At 37.1% G+C, this 16169-nt stretch overlaps 1 protein-coding gene across 5 annotated transcripts in view; it reads left to right on the forward strand.

Moving 5' to 3' along the window:
• Positions 1 to 2666: 2666 nt before the first annotated feature.
• The window catches only part of LOC149575597 (putative trehalose-phosphate phosphatase C), a 337875-nt gene continuing 324372 nt past the window's right edge, over positions 2667 to 16169 (forward strand). For 3 of the 5 annotated variants that reach the window (XM_089815361.1, XM_089815364.1, XM_089815365.1), the window contains exon 1: positions 3149 to 3508. The gene's annotated coding sequence lies outside the window, so the exon portion shown is untranslated. Of the gene's footprint in view, positions 3047 to 3148; positions 3509 to 16169 lie in introns of those variants that run through there. The other 2 variants (XM_089815363.1, XM_089815362.1) reach the window with 2 other exon arrangements.

Consider the following 16169-nt stretch of genomic DNA (forward strand, 5'->3'; position numbering starts at 1 on the left):
ATTAAAGAAGTTTTATGGATGTAAAAGCAAGTAGTAGTTGCCCCACATAATCTTTTTCTTGTGCTTCTTGCCATAAAAAATATTGTAAATTAAAAGAATAAAATAGAAATGGGTTTTGAGAAAGAATATGTATTATTTATTTTAATGTGGGATGGGATTCACAATTTTTTTTATGATCACATATAGGGAGTTATTCAGACAAGATGTGACACTTATCATAGAGATTTTAGATTATTTGGTGATACTACGTGTGGACCAAACTTCTTCTTAGATTGTGGATCATATATCTTTTGTTTGGTCTTGTGGAAGGTGGCACTAAAGTTGAATTTTATGGATAAGAAAGCAATTTTAGTTGTCTTATATGATCATTTTCTTAATTGTTACAATAGACAACAAATCAAACTTTCTTGTGGATGGTGGCAATGAAGTTAAATTTTATATTAGTAAGAAGACATATCTTCTTGTCCCCACAATCCTTTCCTAGTTGTCACAAAAGTAGAGCAATTCAAGATAACAAAACTTATAAAAAATTCAAAGAGAGTATATTAGTATTTTTTTAGAGAATAGTTTATGATATTATATTAAAAAAGTAGGTCTTTGTTCGTACTTCTTCTCTTATTTTTTCTTATTTTGTGAAAGAAACATTTTTGATGTAAAAGGCGACCCTGTCCTCACAATTTTAACACCAATTATTATTATTTACAATTAATTATAACTTTGCCTCCTTAATACTACCTTCAACTATAACATAATTCTTATAATAAGACAAACTTTGTCAAGTTTGAAGTATGAATAGAGATTGATTTCAACATTATATGAAATAATATGGATATTAGACTTTCTTTAATAGTTTGAATTTCTTTTCCCCATCCTAAATACATGCGCAAATGAGTGTAAGAGTTATGTAAATAAAAACCTTTCTTAAAAAATACGGAATACTATATTTTATGTTGTTTAACTTTCATAAATAAACATTATATTTTGTGGTAAAAGAAAATTGATCTAGATTAATTTTTAATATTAAAAAAAATGTAGATGCATGTTGAAACTACAATCTTGACATAAAAGTTATGAATAACACTTTCAATGAGGGAGTAAATTTTTTTTATGGAGTAAATTTTGACAATTAAGTTGTAGTTTGAATAGTATTATATTGATTTTGATTGGGCTAATGCTAATCCTAATGTATTGTTTAATTCATAGTACATAATTTTAGTTATAACATAATTGTGGATTCTATAAAGGCCTCCTATTCATAAGATATCAAAAATACTCAAAGAGACATAAGCCATCCACAAAAAGGATGTTGAACAATTCACTATTTTTCACATAGAGACAACCTAATAAAGAGAAAAATGCAGGAGATAGCTAGGCATCCATCCCTAAGAATTACTTACATGTCCATTGCCTATAATGCCACATCTTGAAAATAAAATTCAACATCTTTTAGATGAGCATACATCAAGCATTTTGTTCACTTTCTTATAAAACACCAGATTATCTTTATCATAGCTACTACCTCTATGCAAAACTTCATATAGTCTAGAAAGAGATAAGAAATAATCAACACACAAATAATAACTTCTTAGTAAAATTAACTATTATCAAAAAACATGTTTCACATAGCTCTTGTATTTGCCATCCTATTTTCTCTAATATGCTCATTCATAAACTGAAGCGAAACAAGATTGCTACTGACTAGAGTGTGCGTAAGTCCCATATCCAAGGCAATACCATTGTGTAGAGTATTATGATCACCCTTTCCTCACTTCATATGCCATTGCAACAACAATTGCCAATCCACTTAAGAATAGCTTGCATGATCCCAAAAGTGCATCACACATTTAAAAAGAAAAATTGCTCTATCATCAATTTAGGAATACCTACCATATTTCCACAATCCATATGAATAATGCTACAGTTTATGGAATTAATTGTGTGGAGATTTTTAACAACGGTGCTTTGAATCACATCTATTTCTTCTAGCAACTCTCTTGTATCTTGATAATGAATCACAAAGTGTGATTTGAAACTTTGATGTTAAAAGTTCCCACACAATCGAATCCATAAACTAGATCATTATTAGTAATACTATTATTAATACCTTCCAAACTAGAGTATAATAATCTTGTATGAGACATCAATATGATATATATAAATATGGAGAATACTTATATTGCCTTTGCGAGGCATCATAGTAGGTATCCTTTTATCTATTATTATCATGGTTTCATAATATACCCACCATACCTTATATAAATGCCCACTACCTGTTTAATGCTTTCTTAACTAAACTTTGAAGGTGTGAATTATCGATCCAAACACGCATTTGAAATATTGTCTAGTGTGACATTTGATTTCTAAGCAATATTTTAAATTAAGAAAAATAGTTTTTCCCATAAACTATACTTCTTATAAAAAATGCTCTATAAACAGTGATCTTAAAGACTTTTATCTATACATCTATTTATAATGAATGTGAGTTTCTTTCAATCTTAGATTACGAAAGTCTCTAGACTTGACTAATTTAACTTTTCCAAATAGAATTATAATTTTCACCTTATCATTCACAAAATACATTCCACAAAATAACTTTATAAATCAACCACCACACCTACATTACCTTTAAAACACAATAAAAACACTATACGGAAAACTCTCCAAATAATGTATAGCATTTTGGTTGGAGACTTCAGTCCATTAATTTTTTATATTCAAACAAACAATACTTGGATAAAATCAATATTACCATCTCTTCATCGCCAACTCTAAATCAAAAGCAAGAAACAAATAAACCCAAGCACTTGACACGGCTATTGAGGTGTTGAGTTTCAGCTCTCGATCCTGTAACTTCGTCAAAGGCTATATTTATTGAAATTCGATCTTGAAAAGAAGTGAAGTTCAAATCAAACAGCCCACGCCATTGCCAGGAGTAACAGGGGAAGCTGCAGAAAGTAACCTTAGAGAAAAGGATTGCGGCACATCCTTGCGACCCCACATTTTTACATAGGACAAATATTACTCTTCAAGCAATTCTAGTTTCTTGGTAAGACGGTCAAAATCAGGCACTATTTCTCAAACGTTTACATCAGGAAACGAAACTGATCTTGTTTTTAAATTTATATTTCTGGTTTTTGAATTTGCCAATGACCCACATTCTCTTACTCAATTTACAAAGTTGGGTTACTGTTTTCTTAACTACTCAATTACGGAGTCACTGTTAAGATTCATACCACCCATGAGGCCAATTGGTTTTAAGATTCACATCATTTTAAAACATGAACTAGATCCTAATTCATGGCTTAAGTCTGTTTGTTTGAATTCGCTTTCTTGAATGAACGATATTATAAGCTTCTAGCGGGTTGATGTTTTATTCACGTCCATTTTTTATGTCCATAAAATTTGTTCTTCTGGACTAACATGGGCATATCTCACACTTGCCGGATACGCTGTACTCAAGGCGTATTGTTTGGACTGAACAAAAAATTGTTGTCTTCCAGCGTATAAGGTATGTGGCTGTTCGAAGAAAATATTTTAAGCAAATAGCAGTTTCAATAAATTGGAAATTAATAGATTATACATATTACTTTTCTCTACATACGCATGAATCCATATCTATGCTGTGTGTCTGTTCCAAGTTTTTATTGGGATGCAGACACACTGTAGAGCAATCATACAATCGTAAATATTCATTGTTTGTAATTGCATGTAAGTACTTAGCATTTGCAGCATAGCAACTACATAGATTACAATGGGAAGAGGGGCCTTTCTTTGCAGCATAACAGCCTGGTATTTCTAAATGCATCTTCTTACAATGAATTCGGACACGAAAGCTTTCTCTTGCTAAACAATAATACATATTTGTTTGCATTGACAAAGCATTAAATATGTCAGGTAACCCCATTTGAAGTCATTTTTTATCTGGTATCGTCAAATCCTAGAGAAATTAAAATCCTTAAGGACTAGCCTGCAAGCACAATTCCTTTATTTCTTCGTATTTGAACTTGATTGATTCTCCCTTATCTCGTTCTACAGCTAAGTGCTTTTCAATTGTAACTCCCATCCTTATTTGACATTAGCCATTTTATCCACCACCCTAATTTTTTTTTTGGGTGTGTTTATCTTAAAGCTACGCTTCAATTTTTTTTGAAAGAGTCCTTCGTATTTTTTCCCTAAACCTTTGATGGAAACGTAATAATTCTAAGAGTGAGTAGATTTTCACAATCCATAAGATAATCTGTATTTGCTTCTGGATTCGATTGTGTGAGTGTTTTTTTCTTTTGATTGGTAAACGGCTGAGGCCTGAATTAATTATTATTATTATTTGTTGAAACTAACTATTATGAAGTGTTAAGCTCGAGTAGAATTGAACCCATGACCTCCCACATGAGAGGCTCACAAGTTACCATCATGTTGTAGGCTCTTGCCTGATTGCATGAGTGTATTTTTATCGACACTAATGCAGTCAAATCCAGAAGCAAATACAGATGTATTAATTCTTTCATTTATTTGTGACTATCTTGGAATCAGCAGTATTAGTCTCACAGCTTTTAAACTCCTCGCATACAATTGCTTTAGCTTGTTTTTTTTATGTCCTATTTTCTTCTGTCTTACAGTTCTGGACTACTTCTCATTTGTAAGGAGTATTTAGCTTTTAGTTTTCCTTTCCTTGTCTTGTTCTTTTGCTTGCTTATTCTTGTTCTTTTGCTTGCTTGTTCTTGTTCTTTACTTGGACACTGTTTGCTGCTCGCTTTGCTGGCGCTTGCCCTGTTGCACTCTTTCCAGTCCCTTAAATCCTTGTTAGTCTCTTGTTGAACATTAATAAATTTATCTTATCTTTATCTTTAGACAACCATAACACAAACTAACAGTTTTTAAAGGCTTACCTCTTTTAAATAAAATAACTTTATAATAATTTCCTTAAAAGAAGATTATATAGCACGAAAACCAGGTTCTATCCATGATCTCAGAAAGAGGCTTTAATGGCACTTCCAGTTAATGCAGACCTTGAAATTACAGTAATAATTTAGAAATTCAATTGGACCTATAAAAGTGCCAAAAATATAGCTCTAATACAGAGGACATACTGACAAGCAGATAAAATGGAGTGTTGAATCAATAAATACAGCTGTGATTGTAAATCAAACTTATGATCAGACTGTTATGAGCTATTGCAGATTTGAGGAAGACTGACTTATACTTATTTGCTTCAGGTGATAATTAAATCAGACTGGTCTGAAATTTCCAATCTGTAGAGAGAAATGCATTTATCAATTTTTGATGCATGTCTCTTGCTTTGGGTTTATATTTACAATGTTTCTAATGGACACATCATGAGCGGACATGTCCAATCATGTTGTGTCTTCTCATGAAGAGACACAAAGGCACCTAGTTCATCCTAACTGACCTGATACTAATCGGAGATGATTAAGCAACAAACAAAATTCATATATAAGTTTTTCAATCTGCATTTATTATGGAGGATCAGTTGCTTGATCCAATATATAATATATCTGATCAACACTTGATCGATATTGTGCAATAGATCATTTGTTCGATTACCAAGAGATAATATAATCTGGAAGTACAGATTTCTACATACTTAGCTTGATATGGACAATATGGTTAATTACAAGGATGATTTCGCAGATGGAAAGAATAATGTTTGTCTGTGTCTATGTGTGTGCATGTATGTATGATATATATCAATTCACTGGTGAACTTGTATACATACATGCACACACATATGCATACAGTTGCCAGGTCTATCCTTGAATTCTGACCGACGCTACCATATCTTAACACTCCTTCTTAGCTAGGGAAGATAACTAAGCGTGAACTGATTGAGATATCACCTAACTCATGATATCAAGGAGTATACAAAACATCAAGTCACGTGACATTTGTATATCCTTGTTATGGCATGTGTATTGACATCACATGTCTACCATAACATATCATGGAATGTCCACGGATATTACGTCACATAATATCCACCATGATAATCTCATAAAGAACATATTGATACACAAGCGATATCAAGTCAGCATGATATCTATCAATAAGTCCAAGAGATAGTAGCTATCAAGACATTTGCATGAATATCAAGTCAGCATGATATCTGTCATGTTAGTGAACATTGTAAAGTCCTCACCTTACAATGTTTCTTACAAGTTTACATTATTAGAAAGATCACCACCTTTCAATAATGTACACAAGGGGCCCATAAAGTCACAAAGTCACACACATGACAGTAAAAGATTTTACACGGAGTTACCACGGATTCTCTCATGTGGTGTTGTCAATGGCGTCACATACATGAAATCCACCATGAACCATATTAGAGGGTGGATCTATCACAACTACTCCCAGTGGGTGGAACAAGGGCTTCACTTTAAGCCTCTCTCTCAAAGAGAAGAATCCAATAATGTGCATTCCAAGAAATCACTGATGCCAAGGCTCCCTCTTAGCAAGGGCTTCATTCTTCACAACTCCACGCTAGTCTCCAAGTGCACAAAGTTTACTTTGGTTAGAGACTTGGTGAGAATATCAGTCGTTTGTTCTTTAGTGGTAATGTAACTTGTCTAAAATAAACATCTTCATAGTTGACTCCCTCTAAATTACTATGATCAAAGATCCATTTGGTAGATCTTCTAGTAGCTCTCTTTGTTCTAATCACAACATTATTTAAAGGAGTAGTCTCTCATGTTCAGACGTTTTTGTTTGATTTTAGAGTAACATGAGTGAATGTAATACATTATCGATTTATCCCCAGGCTAGGTGACACTAATATGATAATGTAGCTTCTCACTAAAGCTCCAAGTACATGCATCAATCCCTTGACCTTCTCGTCCAAGGTTGCCTTAGGCTTTTTTTTTCTGAATGTGATGCTAACCTTCAGACTACTCGTCTATGGTTTCCTGTGGTAGATTATCAAACTCCCTCTTGATTACTATAGTTTCCTGGTCACTAGAGAAGTCATCTCAATATGGTCTTCTCCCTCTGAATCAATCATCAAAATTTGACTGAACCATATCCTCTATTTGCTCCCTCTCTTTCCAAGGTTGCCTCTAATGAAGTGTCAGATTCCCTCTTGTTATAGAAGGATACTTATGATTCTGATCATAAAAGATATCACGCTCCAATAGCCTTGCTTTATTTAGCATGAACATCAAATGTCATAGGATTAAGTTGTGCACAATATATGGTAGCATGCCTAATGTACCATTCTTCTTTTCCTGCAAGATTATCCCTGCACATCTTTGATACGAGCTGTTTTAATGAAGGTCCATATCCATCAAAGCTGAAAATACATCCATACAAGCATTTGTCAAACAATGGGAATGGACCATTGATTATTATGTAATGTCCCCTCTTTAGTTCGACATGGCATTGATCATGGATTTGCCTATTCCAGACTCTCGTAGGAAAATGGTGTGGAAAGAGAGTCAATTCTGCGGATCAGATAGTCATATCTTGCTCTTGAAGAAGTGTTAAGAGGTTATATTTTATCATTATGTGATATTGGGGCCCACATGTTATAATTTTAATTTGAGTTGCACTTTTTACTTTATAAAATTACTTTATTATAAAAAAGTGCATTATAATGAGAAATTATAAAGGATGTTTCTAGCAACTTCTTAGAAAAGTGAATAAATAGAGGGCTGGGCCTCTCATTTGGACATGCTTGGATTGGAGAACTCTTCTACTTCTTCATTGTGAAGACATTTGTGGACTTTGGATCTGCAAATTATTCGATCTTTGGGAACGAATCACTCCCTTGGATTGGCGACTTTGAGGGTGTGAAATATCACCTGAATCGTTGCATAATTGGAGTTGGTATTCAGCCATCTCATTGGAGCTTATTGAGAATTCGTTGTTAGGGTTTGTTTTTGGTTGGAATAAGGATTTCAGATTTGCCCTATCATTGGAGAAGCATTTGACAAGAGTTTGAAGACAGAATAAGTGCATTTTCAGAATTGGCAAAGCAAGGTTCGGAACCACATAATTGCTCATATCTCCTCAACCCCTTGGAGTTATTTTTTATGGTTTTTTAGGGTTACTACCTAACCCTAGGCGCCCATTTTCCTTGCATTTGGGGGTCCCAAAACCCTAATATTATTTTATTTCAGCAGCCGTACAGGTACGGCCTGGTACGGCCCTGCTAGTTTGGGCAGCAGCAGCAAATTAAGGACAGTTTGGGGGTGCGGTTGGAGGTCTTCATCAACGATCTGCAGCAAAACGTGGTGTTCTTCCATAGTTCTTCAAACCAGGTTCTTGCATTCTGAAATATATGTCAATTTTTGGGTAAATTTGCTGTCATACAATCATTGTAATAATCAGTCCAAAATTGGTAATAAAAAATAATTTCAGAATTTATTGCATTGTAATTGAAATATAGTTCAATGGCTTTATATATTGTAATTCTGTGATTATATTCTGAAAGTATCAAATCTGAAATTACCATATTCTGAATATTGTTACTGTTACACGCCAAGTGTTTGACGAAATTCCTAAGTTCAGTTTGAGGGTTTCTGTGGCCTTTATAGAGAGGGTCATTACAGTGGTATCAGAGCTATAAGTCCTGCCATCCTGTGGAGGTCTTATAGGGAATTTGGAACAGCTGGATAGGAGGGAAAGTGTTTGATGAAATGTCAAAACACTAAAATCAGAGCATGCGACAAAGGCCTTATAATTTCCGCAATACCAAAGCAAGACAAGATAGGATTTCTGACCTGCAGAGCGAACAGTCTAGCTCATCTATCCTGGTGGACATAGAATCCAGTCATACAGACACAGGGGAGGTATTTTTTGATCAAGACTACGACTACAATATGGATAGAGGCGGGAATGCCGGTCTAGATCCGCAAGAGGAAAGATTTTTATAGTTATTAGACACCCTGGCACAGGGACAGCGATTAGCCGAACAAAGAGCACAAGAACAGAATCAGAGAATGGAGCTTATGATGCAGATGATGGCTCGACAAATGGGGTTGAACGCTAACATAGGTGGAGGAAATAATCAGAATGGGAATAATCAGGATGAGAGACATAATGGAGGCGAACAAATTGGGAACAATTTCGGTCATGCCCCCCAGCAAGCTCGGACAGTAAGTTCGAGGCCTATGATTCCTACGTTCCTTCCTAGAGCTCCAGAGCAGCCGGTACCAGAACCCCAGATCACTGACATATAGGATCAGCTGAGGAGAGATTGGGAAGCAGGAGGACCAGATTTTACAGCTGCAATCACCTTTAGAGAGTATATGGATGTGCGGATGAAGCATATGCCCCGTGGACAAGACAGGACTCAGAACTATGAGCTACGAAAGAAAGTAGGAAAACTACAGTTACCATATTATGATGGCTCGGGGAAGTCTACAGCAAGAGCTTGGGTTCAAAAGCTTGACACATACTTTCAATTGAATCCTATGTCTGAGGAAGAAGCTATTAAGTATGCAGCAATTCACCTGGATGGGTTAGCACACGAATGGTGGCATCATGGTATGATCACTATGGGTCATGCACACATTACCTCATATGTGGAGTTTACGGAGAGACTGATTGAACGTTTTGATAAGAAAGATCCAGAACTCCATTTCAAGGAATTAGCCCAGCTTAAACAGTGGGGCTCATTGGAAACATACATTTCAGAGTTTCAGAAACTTGCAGTGTTAGTAACAGATGTATCTGAATGAAGGCTATTGGTTTTATTTATGGATGGGTTAGTTGATCCGTTGAGAGGGTGGATTAAAGCTCTCAACCCTTCCACTTTGCAGGAAGCCATTAAGAAAGCTCGTGACATGGATTCCTCTTCAGCTTCTAAAAATAAATTTCAGGCAAAGAGTTTCCCTTCAGGAAAAGATAAGGACAGGAAACCCTTTCATAGAGAGGCACAGCTACCTAAGGAAGAAAGTAAGAGGCTGGACAAGGAGACACTTAATGACTTGCGTAGGAAGAAGCTATGCTTCTATTGCAAAGGCCCGTATGAGTACGGCCATGACTGTCCTATGAGGCCAAAAGGGAAGGCCAACCGGGCAATGTGGGCTTATTACGAAGGCTCAGATTCAGATGGTTCAGAACATCATGATGAGGATCCTGATGAAGCAGAGGGAGAGCAGGAGATAGACAGTGCAGGGCAAAGGCAGGAAACAGAGCTACATTTACAGGAAGCACGACTGTCTAGTATCCAGAGGGAGGGATCTTTCAGACTTCGGGGAGGCTTGGCTGGACAGAAGGTTATTACATTGTTGGACACAGGTGCCACGCATAATTTCATTGATGCACGATTTGTAGAGAAGCGTGGACTCATTACTGAGGAGTTCGAAGGACTAAGAGTCAAGGTAGCTGATGGATACACTCTTCGTTGTGACAGGATGGTACGAGACTTACCTTTGCGCTTGAACAACTATGAGTTTAAGGCGGATTATCATGTGGTCAACATGGGTGACATGGACATAGTACTTGGGATGCAGTGGCTACATTCATTGAAGGTGGTTACCCTGAGATTAGAAGATATGGAGATACAATTCGAAATAAATGGTAGGATTCATGTGCTAAAGGCTATCCGTAATGGAGACATCAGGACTATCTCATTTAGGCGGCTGGAGAGATTAACTAGGCATAATGATATAGAGTGGGCAGCAGTTTGTACTTTGATACCTACACAGGAGGAGCAACATAAGGTGGAATATCATCCTGATATCTAGAAGTTGAGGATTAAGTACGAAAAGGTATTCAGTGAGATTCCACCAGGCAGGCCACCAGACAGAGGTATTGAGCATATTATTGAACTGGAGGAAGGTGCTAAACCTATCATGATCACACCATATCGACATCCAAAGCAACTCAAGGATGAGATCGAAAGGACCATTGAGGAGTTGCTAGCTATGGGGCACATCCGACCTAGTAAGTCACCTTTTGCATCCTCTGTTGTTTTGGTAAAAAAAAAGGATGGAACGCTTCGGATGTGTATTGATTACAGGGCATTAAATAAGAGAACCATTAAGAACAGGTATCCTATTCCTCGCATTGATGAGTTGATAGATGAATTGCATGGGGCCTGTTATTTCACGAAAATTGATTTGAGATCAGGATATCACCAGATCAGAGTCCGTGAACAGGATATTGAGAAAACTGCTTTCAGATGTCATTGTGGGCACTTTGAGTTTGTAGTCATGCCTTTCAGCCTGACCAATGCACCTGCCACTTTCTAGTCCACTATGAACAGAGTTTTCCACCATCAGTTGAGGAAATTCGTGCTGGTGTTTTTTGATGACATTTTGATCTATAGCCAATCATGGCAGGAGCATCTAGAGCATTTGGAGACGGTGTTGAGCATTCTACAGAAGGAGTCCTTGTATGCAAAGGAGTCCAAATGTGACTTAGGGATGACCGAGCTGTTATATTTAGGACACATCATTAGTGCAGAGGGAGTGCGGATGGATCCTGAAAAGATTCGCGCTATTGTTGATTGGCCTCCACCAGAGAACCTTACACAGTTGAGGGGGTTCCTTGGTTTATGTGGTTTTTACCGCAGGTTTGTCAGTGGCTACTCACGACATGCAGCTCCCATGACAGATTTACTGAAAAAAGGGGAATTTGTGTGGACTCAGAAGGCACAGGACTGTTTTATGAGATTTAAGGAGATAATGACTACGTGCCCAGTTCTAGCATTACCTGATTTCACGAAGCCATTTGAGCTTCAATGTGATGCATCTGGAGAGGGAGTAGGTGCTGTACTTATGCAGAATAAGCACCCCATAGCTTATGAGAGCAGGAAGCTCAGAGGCCCTGAGCGTTCATTCAGTATATATGATAAGGAGATGTTGGCCATCATGCATGCTTTGGCCAAATTCAGACAATATCTTGTGGGTAGCAAGTTTTGTATTAAAACTGATCATAACAGTCTGAGGCATTTCTTGGGACAGCAGGACCTGAATGATCGCCAACAAAAGTGGGTAAGTAAGTTGCAGGCATATGATTTTGACATCTCATATGTCAAGGGAACTCAGAATGTTGTTGCAGATGCTCTATCTCGAAGGCCACACCTCACTCTTATGGTTCAGATATCAAAGGATTGGCGACACTTGATTATAGCAGAGTATGCCAGGGATACATGGGCCTCCGATATAGTAGAGGGAACAGTGATTGATACTAGATACACACTTGTGGATGATTTGATCATTTACAAGAACAGGATTTACCTGGTCCCAGGATCAAAGGTTAAGCAACTGATTATGAGAGCACTTTACGACTCACCGACAGCAGGCCATCCCGGGTACTTCAAGACTTACAAGTTAGTTCGAGAGCGGTTCACTTGGAAAGGGCTGAAAGCTGATGTTTTGCAGTATGTTCGAGAGTGTCTTGTTTGCCAGCAAAACAAACAAGAACACAGCTATCCGGCAGGGCTCCTACAGCCACTTTCGATTCCCGACAGGAAGTGGGAATGCATCTCCATGGACTTTATCACAGGTTTGCCCAAGGTACAAGGACGAGATTGTATTTATGTGGTGGTAGATAGATTAACGAAATATGCTCATTTCTTTCCTATCACCACTACACATTCAGCAGCTCAGGTGGCAGAGGTTTTCTTTCGGGAGATTTTCAGATTGCACGGCTTGCCTCAGAACATTGTGAGTGATAGGGATAGCCGTTTCATGAGTCACTTTTGGCAGGAGGTATTCCGGTTATGTGGCACGGAGCTTACACCCAGCACTAGCTATCACCCACAAACCGATGGTCAGACAGAAATTGTGAACAAATGGGTGGAAGGGTATTTAAGGAATTATGTGGCAGCTCAGCAGCGAGCTTGGGTCAGATGGATATATCTCTGCGAGTATTGTTACAATACTACATATCATATGACTATATAGATGACACCCTTCATGGCACTTTACGGTTATGAAGCACCTAGTTTCCTGGATTTATTGTTGAGCGACAGTCGGGTACCCAGTGCAGGTGAATTATTATAGGAGAGTAAGGATATAGTTGCTACCCTCAAAGACAATATTGCAAGAGCTCAGAACCAGCAGAAGCAGTATGCAGACCAGAAGAGAACTGAGCGTAGTTTTGAGGTAGATGATATGGTTTACCTCATGTTGCAGCCATACAGGCAATCTACTCTTAAGAAGAGTGGGGCAGAGAAACTTAAGCCACGCTATTATGGACCATTCAGGATTATCAGGTGAGTTGGTGAAGTGGCTTATGAGTTGGAGCTTCCCGCAGACAGCAGAATGCACAATGTGTTTCATGTGTCACGCCTCAAGAAGGCGTTGGGTCAGAATGTGGTGCCTTCTGCAGTATTACCTCCTTTAGACGATGAGGGAAAATTGATTTTAGTACTAGAATCCATTCTGGAGAGCCGAGAAAAGCAGCTTCGTAGAAGGGTGATCAGAGAATACTTGGTTAAGTGGAAAGATTTACCTGTTGAGGATGCTACTTGGGAGGGGGAGGCTATTTTGCAGCACCCGGCGTTGAGATTGCTTGAGGCCAAGCAATTTCAGGAGGGGCGGACTGTAATGTCCCCTCTTTAGTTCGACATGGCATTGATCATGGATTTGCCTATTCTAGACTCTCGTAGGCAAATGGTGTGGAAAGAGAGTCAATTCTGCGGATCAGATAGTCATATCTTGCTCTTGAAGAAGTGTTAAGAGGTTATATTTTATCATTATGTGATATTGGGGCCCACATGTTATAATTTTAATTTGAGTTGCACTTTTTATTTTATAAAATTACTTTATTATAAAAAAGTGCATTATAATGAGAAATTATAAAGGATGTTTCTAGAAGTTCTAGCAACTTCTTAGAAAAGTGAATAAATAGAGGGCTGGGCCTCTCATTTGGACATGCTTGGATTGGAGAACTCTTCTACTTCTTCATTGTGAAGACATTTGTGGACTTTGGATTTGCAAATTATTCGATCTTTGGGAACGAATCACTCCCTTGGATTGGCGACTTTGAGGGTGTGAAATATCACCTGAATCGTTGCATAATTGGAATTGGTATTCAGCCATCTCATTGGAGCTTATTGAGAATTCGTTGTTAGGGTTTGTTTTTGGTTGGAATAAGGATTTCAGATTTGCCCTATCATTGGAGAAGCATTTGACAAGAGTTTGAAGACAGAATAAGTGCATTTTCAGAATTGGCAAAGCAGGGTTCGGAACCACATAATTGCTCATATCTCCTCAACCCCTTGGAGTTATTTTTTATGGTTTTTCAGGGTTACTACCTAACCCTAGGCGCCCATTTTCCTTGCATTTGGGGGTCCCAAAACCCTAATATTATTTTATTTCAGCAGCCGTACAGGTACGGCCTGGTACGGCCCTGCTAGTTTGGGCAGCAGCAGCAAATTAAGGACAGTTTGGGGGTTGCGGTTGGAGGTCTTCATCAACGATCTGCAGTAAAACGTGGTGTTCTTCCATAGTTCTTCAAACCAGGTTCTTGCATTCTGAAATATATGTCAATTTTTGGGTAAATTTGCTGTCATACAATCATTGTAATAATCAGTCCAGAATTGGTAATAAAAAATAATTTCAGAATTTATTGCATTGTAATTGAAATATAGTTCAATGGCTTTATATATTGTAATTCTGTGATTATATTCTGAAAGTATCAAATCTGAAATTACCATATTCTGAATATTGTTACTGTTACACGCCAAGTGTTTGACGAAATTCCTAAGTTCAGTTTGAGGGTTTCTGTGGCCTTTATAGAGAGGGTCATTACATATTATTCCCCCCACAATGTAAAATTCCCACTCTTCTATCGTTGCACAATTTTGCATTTCATCAAATATGGCAAACTTCATTCTGATTAATAGATCTCAAACAGGTTTAATCTGTTTGAAAGTTAAAATTCTGTCCAAAATTGACTGCTAACAGAATACGTTCTTCTCCTTGTGATAGTAATCACTCAGGTATTGCCCATAATCCAATTTATTATGATCATTGCACTCATCAACTGAGCTATCAATAAGAGTATTAGATGTACCATTAATACTGGCTCTACAGCTTCACCAATATTTGTTATATTTTAAGAACATGAAATTCTTGATGTTCAAAGAATAAAGCTTTCAACTCGTTCTTTTGATCTATCTATCCTTTTTTCTCTTGAAAGATACATAGTTGGGCATTTGATGATTGTATAATTCATGAAATTCCTCCTGGAGTGCTTTAACATGATTTTCACCATTACTTTCATCTATTGCAGACCTATCACACAATAGACTATGTTAGCTTGAAGTAACAATATTAGCAAAAACTTTATAGTCTCTGCCTTCCAGAAATTTTGACAAAGCTCTTCTCCTCATTCTTTGACAAGGTTTATCCTTCGTTGAGTATTAAAAAGGCCTCACATGATGCTTGTGATTTTACACTTGCTTCTCAGAAACAATACCCAATTTCAAATAAGAGAGTCGAATTTCTTATTTGCATCTGCCCATGAATTACATTTTCTAGAGTAGAATTGTTGATATGGTTCTTCATTGCATTGTAGCCAAATTCACCAAGACCGATGAGCTTACAACGAATATCCATTCACTTCACATTTGCAGTGTTTGGATGGACAATTAAAAATCAGTTGCCAACACCAGGGTGTACAACCAATACCTAGACAACATCTTGCTAATAGAAATAGTTGATAGAAACTATTGTTAATTGAGATATAGGATTTGCGCCACAGGAGCTTATGCTCACTGATCATTACCACATATCAGACCTCACATCTAACACTTGATATTATTGCTTGAGCATTGCTAATATTTTCCTTATCTTCCTTGAAATCTCCTCACACATGGCAAGTAAAGAATGTACACTCTATATAATATATTCTCCTTACTATATATAAATAACTCAACGTTAAACTTGAATAATGTTAAACAACCTATTGGGAATAACTCTTGTATTGTCTAGGATTGTTGTGCCCAACATCTATGAATACCATAATTGATAGTTTGCAACAACATAATCTTCCCGTTTCTAAAAATAATGAGCTTGATTCCCAGTATCCAATTAGGCTAGTTTGTATTTTCTGTAATTGGGAAACATTTATATTCTCCTTTCCCCAACAACACAAATGCTAGTAGATATATAATGCATGATACCTAGATCAACTGCGATCAAATTTATTCACCCGTAAATATCAATGGTTAGTATCGACATTAGACCTCTGTT

This window comes from Cupressus sempervirens, chromosome 2 (assembly GCF_028749045.1).
Source record: "Cupressus sempervirens isolate cs-2001-9-10 chromosome 2, ASM2874904v1, whole genome shotgun sequence".
In the NCBI taxonomy this organism is placed as follows: domain Eukaryota; kingdom Viridiplantae; phylum Streptophyta; class Pinopsida; order Cupressales; family Cupressaceae; genus Cupressus; species Cupressus sempervirens.